This window comes from Sapajus apella, unplaced genomic scaffold (assembly GCF_009761245.1).
Source record: "Sapajus apella isolate SASKATOON/1434 unplaced genomic scaffold, GSC_monkey_1.0 scaffold29, whole genome shotgun sequence".
In the NCBI taxonomy this organism is placed as follows: domain Eukaryota; kingdom Metazoa; phylum Chordata; class Mammalia; order Primates; family Cebidae; genus Sapajus; species Sapajus apella.
In genome coordinates this window covers 886,365-894,028 of record NW_022436969.1, presented here as the reverse complement: position 1 = coordinate 894,028, position 7,664 = coordinate 886,365, and the positions used below count along the sequence as shown (strand labels likewise).

General features: G+C 37.4%; 1 pseudogene; it reads right to left on the bottom strand.

The window, feature by feature from the left end:
* Positions 1-1,069: 1,069 nt before the first annotated feature.
* LOC116561334 lies at positions 1,070-1,960 on the bottom strand (annotated as a pseudogene).
* Positions 1,961-7,664: the final 5,704 nt, after the last annotated feature.

Genomic DNA, 7,664 nt, shown 5'->3' with positions numbered 1-7,664 from the left:
AAAGAAAGAAAGAAAGAAAGAAAGAAAGAAAGAAAGAAAGAAAGAAAGAAAGAAAGAGAAAGAGAGAGAAAGGGAGAAAGGAAGGAAGGAAGAAAGGAAGGAAAGGAGGGAGGGAGGGAAAGAAAGAGAGAGAAAAGGAGCAAGACAGAGAGAGAAAAGAGAAAGGGGAAAGGGAGGATGACAGGAAGAGAAAAGAAGGAAGAAAGAAAGGTACAGAAAATTAAAATTATCCCTTCAGAATGTAACAAAAAGGTTGTTACTTGTTTTGATATTGTGAAGGATGAAATGATGAACAGAAATTTACTCTATGAAGTTAAGGGTTAAACTTGAAAGAATAATGATGATAATGATAATCTTTTCCCTTTGAACCATTCATGAAAAAATTAATATGTATTATTTTTAAAAGATAGTAATAGATTGGGTATATTATGTTTATTCTCAGGTAACACAAACAAAATCCTTAAGTTAATATTTTTTTCAATTCTGTAAGTGTCTTCTAATACTCGAAATGTCTTCACAACATTCTAAATACCTTCTAATTCTAAGAGGCATAAAAAATAGATATAAATCCAATTCTCTCTTGTCCTCTTACCTTAAATGACATTTTTTTTTTCAGAATGACCATAATTTGATAATAAAGTACATGGTACTCACACTTGGGGTGTTTTGTACAGCAAATTTTAAATGTGTGAAAGAACTCCAACATATGATTATAAAACAAGTTCTCCCAGTGAATGTAAACTGATAGAGAGTTGCCCCACACAGATGGTGCTTGGATGAAGGCATTTGTCTCCTAGAAGAAGCCTTGCATAGTAAAGCTCTAAATTCCTGCTGGACAAAATATGCAAACCACAGAACCAAAGAGTGCAGTGATCATATTGACTTAGGTTTTCATCATTAAAAATACCAGTTGAATTGTATCGCTCCAAATACGATACTGTCGTGCCACATATGGAGTCAGCAACCATTCTTCCAAAACTAAAATGCATTTTTTTTTTAAATTTTAAACAAGAAGTTTATTTAAACAACGAGATGCTTGACTTGAAGGGAAAACTATCTAGGATTTTTTTTTTTGTTTTAGAGTAATTTATCCCTACTTAAAGACAGATTGCGCTACATGTAACAGCTACGTACAAAAAAGTTATAAAATTGTCCTTGGTTTTACAATGATAAATGAAAAACATTAAAAGCCTCCAATCAAACAAGGTATGCAAATATTTTTATGTTGTTTTTTTGTTAAAACAGTGAGAGCAAAATAACTTACTGGAATATAAAGAGAAGAGCTGAATTAGCATGCCACTAATGGAGAAAGGGGGTATTTTCACAGAATCAGTATTTTTCCCCATCCCGTCTCCACTTGATGTCAATCAAAACATATCATTGGCTGTTAAAAAAAAAAAATCAATATGCTTGTGCACATATACCAGTTACTTTATGTACAATAAAGGAATGGGGAAGGGGAAAATGAAAGAATAGAGAAAACTATACTGTAGTCGTCAGGATGTGGTGGAACCAAATTGCAGTTTTCTAATTGAGAATGTAATCTTGGTCTTTAAAGAACAGAGTTCTGAAGTAAAGAAGCAGGGTTCCCTTTTCAGTAGACACCTCCCGTCTGCTGTTGGAACACATCAATTGTATCTTCACCCTCCATTTCCAACTGTGCAGGTGTGTCTGTTTCATTGATTGGTTGCCCGTCAAATTGGAATCTGATCTGCCTCATTGACAATCCCTGTCGTTCACAATAGGCTTTCATTAGTTTACTAAGTGGTGTATGCCTCTTAATCTTAAACTGCACCACAGAACCATCCTGCCCTGCCACTTGCAAATTAATATTGTCATTGTTCTCAGTCTTGACTCCTTTCTTGGGCTTTTCATCGGCCAATGCGAGTGCCGGAGTCTCCTCAGCTGCCACTTCACGAAAGAGGTACCAGGTCCGCACCAAACGAGCCATAAAATGCATTTTTTATTTCAATGTGAGTGTGGTAGGCAAAATAGTGTCCACCCCACCCCCCAGCAGATGTCAATCCACAGAACCTGTGGATATGTTACTTTATATGGCAAAAGGGACTTTACAGTTTCAATTAAATTAAAGACCTTGAGATAAGGAGATTTTACTGGATTATGTGAGCAGACATAATGTAATCTTAAAAGTCCTTCTATGAAGGAGGCAAGAGAGTTGGGTCAGAGAAGGAGAAGGAACACAGAAGCAGAGGAATTTGGCTTCTTCTAGAGAATAGAGAGGGCAAAGAATGGATGCTCTCTGCACCCTCTAGAAGGAACTCAGCCTCTGACTTCAACCTCATAGGATCTATTTTAAATTTCTGATCTGCAGACTCTAAGATAATAAATTTGTATTGTTTTAATCCACTAAATCTGTGGGGATTTGTTACAGCAGCATTAATGCAGTGGGTCATATTAGTTGGTAGAAGATAATCAATAAAGCACAATATTGAAGAGCTTAGGCTCTAAATGCAGACAGACCTGTTAAACTATGCTGCTCCGACTCTTGTGTAATACTGGGCTGATAATTAACCTCATGAATACTAAATGTTTCTTTTTGGAGGATGAATATTAAAAATAGGGTTTTTATAATGATCAAAGGTGATATTTGCAAAGCACTTCAAAAGGTGTCTATAAAATGATTTGGGAAGGATTCTCTCTTTTTGTATTGTTTGGAATAGTTTCAGAAGGAACGGTACCAGTTCCTCTTTGTACGTCTGGTAGAATTCAGCTGTGAATCCGTCTGGACCTGGACATTTTTTGGTTGGGAGGCTATTCATTGTGGCCTCAACTTCAGCCCTTGTTATTGGTCTGTTCCAGATTTCAACTTCTTCCTAGTTTAGGCTTGGAGGGGTGGGTGCAAGTGTCCAGGAATTTATCCATTTCTTCCAGGTTTACTGGTTTGTGTGCATAGAGTTGTTGGTAGTAATCTCTGATTGTAATTTGTATTTCTGTGGAGTCAGGCAGAAACTGGACCCCTCCCTGACACCTTACACTAAAATTAACTCCAGGTGGATTAAAGACTTAAACATAAGACCTAACACCATAAAAACCCTAGAAGAAAACCTAGGCAAAACCATTCAGGACATAGGCATAGGCAAGGACTTCATGACTAAAACACCAAAAGCATTGGCAACAAAAGCCAAAATAGGCAAATGGGACCTAATTAAACTCCAGAGCTTCTGCACAGCAAAAGAAACAATCATTAGAGTAAACCGGCAACCAACAGAATGGGAAAAAAATTTTGCAATCTACCCATCTGACAAAGGGCTAATATCCAGAATCTACAAAGAACTGAAACAAATTTACAAGATAAAAACAAACAAACCCATGCAAAAGTGTGCAAAGGATATGAACAGACACTTTCAAAAGAAGACATATATGAGGCCAACAAACATATGAAAAAATGCTCATCATCACAGATTATTAGAGAAATGAAAATTAAAACCACACTGAGGTACCACCACATGCCAGTTAGAATGGTAATCATTAAAAAACCTGTAGACAACAGATGCTGGAGAGGATGTGGAGTAATAGGAACACTTTTACACTGTTAGTGGGAGTGTAAACTAGTGCAACCATTGTGGAAGACAGTGTGGTGATTCCTCAAGGACCTAGAAATAGAAATTCCATTTGAATCAGCAATCCCATTACTGTGTATGTATCCAAAGGATTATAAATCATTCTATTATAAAGACACATGCACACGTATGTTCATATCGGCACTGTTTACAATATCAAAGACCTGGAACTAACCCAAATGTCCATCGACGATAGACTGGACAAGGGATATGTGGCATATATACACCATAGAATACAATGCAGCCATAAAAAATGATGAGTTTGTGTCCTTTGTAGGGACATGGATGAATCTGAAAACCATCATTCTCATCAAACTGACACAAGAACAGAAAATTAAACACCACATGTTCTCACTCATAGGCAGGTGTTGAACAATGAGAGCACATGGACACAAGGAGGGGAGCATCACACACTGGGGTCTGTTGAGGGGGGCCAAGGGAGGGACAGTGGGGAGGTGGGGAAGTCGGGGAGGGATAACATGGGAGAAATGCCAGATGTAGGTGATGGGGGGATGGAGGCAGCAAACCACACTGCCATGTGTGTACATATGCAACAATCCTGCAGGATCTGCACATGTACCCCAGAACCTAAAGTACAATTAAAAAAAAAAGGTGTCTATTTCTTGTTACAAATATTAGCCACTATTATTACATATTAGCATATATCTTTACCAAAAACTCAAAAGTGTTTTTGCTATAATATTATCAGAGGAACACTGGAACCACCCTGCCTTAGGTAGATAATATCCCCTCATGTCTGCCAGGAAAATGAAACTTGGACAGTTGAATTGAGCAAAGTTATCTGGAGCCACGCTCAGAATTTTATGGTTGAATATGAAGCCGAATATAGAAGTGCTGAATCTGGGAAATATGATCCATCTATAACTTCACAAAATGGAAGAAAGAACAGAAGATTAGATTGTAACTTGGATCACATTTTTTAAAAATATTCTCTTTTGGAAACAAAAGCATAATCAGGCAATTTGCAGTCAGCTTTCTAATATAGATACCAAATCATACTCTTGGAAAACTTGAAAGTAAGTGACTTTTTATTTATTTTTAAATACCTGGGGGTCATAACTTTAACCTACCTTATAAAACAAATGTGGCTTTTTATTTTCACATCAGGGTATTTTTAAAAGGTTAGTGTGGAGTGGCTATAAATATATGAAGATTTCAACAGCTAAGACAAACATCTCAGTAAATAACTTAATTGAGCTGTGAATATTTAGTGATTGAAATCCGATTACTTTGTGGCTTAATTTGTGTACTGCTTGACTGCTCTGCAGTTTCAGGCAATTTAACAATGTAGACAGCACATGAAGATGGAATGTTAAATAGTGACTGAGGCTCTCAAAGTAAAAACGTCTGAGTTGTGTTCATTTTTCTAAGTATGCCATTGGGTGAGATGCAGCATGGATTCAAAGATTCCAAACGGGCAGAATATATAAAAGTCACCGAAAGCACAGATTCTTTCCCCCCACATCTTTGGATAATTAGTTTTACTCTCTTGTTGAATTTTGATGCTCATTTGTCTCATAAAGATTAATAGCATAACATGAAAAATCACCCTCACCTCTGTAAAATATAGTTCTCTCTAAGATAGTAATTGACTAAGGCCAATGAGTTCTTGCGATGGACTTTTGCTTTTAGAAGACATTTAGGAAGAAGCCCTTCTGATGGATGATTTTGGTATTCTAAAATCCAACTAATGAATTTCTGATATTTTGCAAAGCTGCATACTTAGAGACACTGAGCTTTAAGAGATTCATAATAAGCTATGTCAATAGAGAGAGCAAATTTGGACATTGCGTGCTGAACAAACTGTTTTCCTTGGTATATCTTTTTATATGTGCATTGCAGATTGGTGCTTATACAGGGATTCTCCAGAGAAACAGAAGCAATAGGATGTTTATATGTGTTTGTGTGTGTATAAAATGTATTATATGTAAGGAATTGGCTCACATGATTAGGGAAGCCAGAAAGTCCGAAGGTCTGCAGTGTGAGTTGGCAAGTTTGAGGCTCAGAAAATCAATGGGTTAGTTTCAGTCCACAGGTTAGCAGGCCCAAGGCCCAGGAAGAATTGATGTTAAGTCTAAATGCAGGAAAAAGCTGATATCCCAGCTCAAAGGTTGTCCAGCAGGAAGAATTCTCTCCTACCTGGGAAAGGTCAGCCTTCTGGTTCTAGTCAAGCCTTCAGCTTATTGGATGAAGCCTACCCAACATTAAGGAGGGCAGTCTGTGTTACTCAGTCCTCCAATTCAAATATAAATCTTATCCAAAACACCCTCACAGACACACCCAGAATCATGTGTGGCCAATTATCTGGGCACTCCGTGGACCAGTCAAGCTGACACATAAAATTTACCAACACATTGCTTCTGTTGTTAGTTCCTTTTATCCCACCTTCAAAATAAAGCTGTAAGTTCTATTCATGTCCACTCCTAGCACTCAGTCCTGGACTAACACAGCAGTCTCAATTTTTCTACATTGATATCACCCCTCCCCCTTCCATTCTTCTCACAGGAATCAGATGTCTTCTTTAGAAACTGGTCCTGTTACTATCTTCTCAAAACCTGTTAATGTCTTCTTAGTTAAGAAAAAAATTACCTGCCGTGGTGTCTCATGCCTGTAATCCCAGAATTTTGGGAGGCCAAGGTGGGAGAATCACTTGGACTCAGGAGTTGGAGACTAGTCTTGGGAAATACATAGTGAGACCTCACCTCTACCGAAAATCAAAGAAAGTAGCTGGGTGTGGTTGTGTATGCCTGTAGTCCCAGCTACTTGGAGGCTGAGGCAGGAGGATCACTTGAGTCCATGATGTCCAGGTTGCAGTGAACTGTGATCATGCCACTGCACTCCAACCTGGACAAAAGCGTAAGACCTTATCTCAAAATATGAAAAACTTGAAAATCCTCCCTGTGGCTCTCAGGTTCCTGTTCTGACTGCTGCCCACCTCTACAGGTTTTTCTCATCTTTATTTACATAAATATATCAACATTTTATTATTTCAACATATAATCAACATAGTGATAGGAATAAGATACTTTACCTCCCTTTTGCCATACTGTCTTCAAAACAACCTGGATCAGCATTTCTTGATTTGGACTGGCCACATGCTGAGTACTCAAAGCCATATGTGGCATTAGTGTTGGTCAGGGCAGTTGTAGAGAATTGATCAGTTACTGTCAATGGAAATATCATATCAGGAGAAACATAGGTCATTTAACACAGGGGTCCTCAAACCCCAGCAAGTGGTCCATGGCCTGTTAAGAACCTGGTTACACAGCAGGAAGTAAGATGCAGGCAAAGCTTCATCTGTATTTACAGCCACCCTCATTGCTCACATTATCACCTGAGCTCTGCCTCCTGTCAGAACAGTGGAAGCATTAGATTCTCATAGGAGCACAAACCCTAGTGTGAACCATGTGTGTGCAAGATCTAGTTTGCACGTTCCTTATAAGAATCTAATTCTTGATGATCTGTATCCCATCACCCATAGATGAGACCAACTAGTCGAAAGAAACAAGCTCAGGGCTCCCACTGATTCTACACTATGGTGAGTTGTATAATTATTTCATTATAGATTACTATTTCATTATAGATGTAATAATAATAGAAATAAAGTGCACAATAAATGTAATGCACTCGAATCATCCTGAAACCATCCTCCCTCACCGGTCTGTGGAAAAATTGTCTTTCACAAAACTGGTCCCTGGTACCAAAAATGTTGGGGACTGCTGATATAATACATTATTTCCTCACAAACAAAAAAGCATTTTTTCTAGAGTAAAAATACAATACTGGAGAAGTAAAATATTTTCTCCAAATGAATAAGTAGTCATTTCTAAGCTAAATTATTTTATGTCAATATAAACTATAATTATCCATCTAATAAATTCTGATACCTTAGATTTAATTGTTGTTCCTTTTCTTAGTATTATCGTTTCACTTTTATAGTGATTATATATTAATGTTGTGACATATTAGGATGTTTCAATATACTCATAGTAAATATTTTCTTACCAACAATGAAGTATTTCATAAAACTATTTTTGACATTTACAATTAAATTAATGCAAC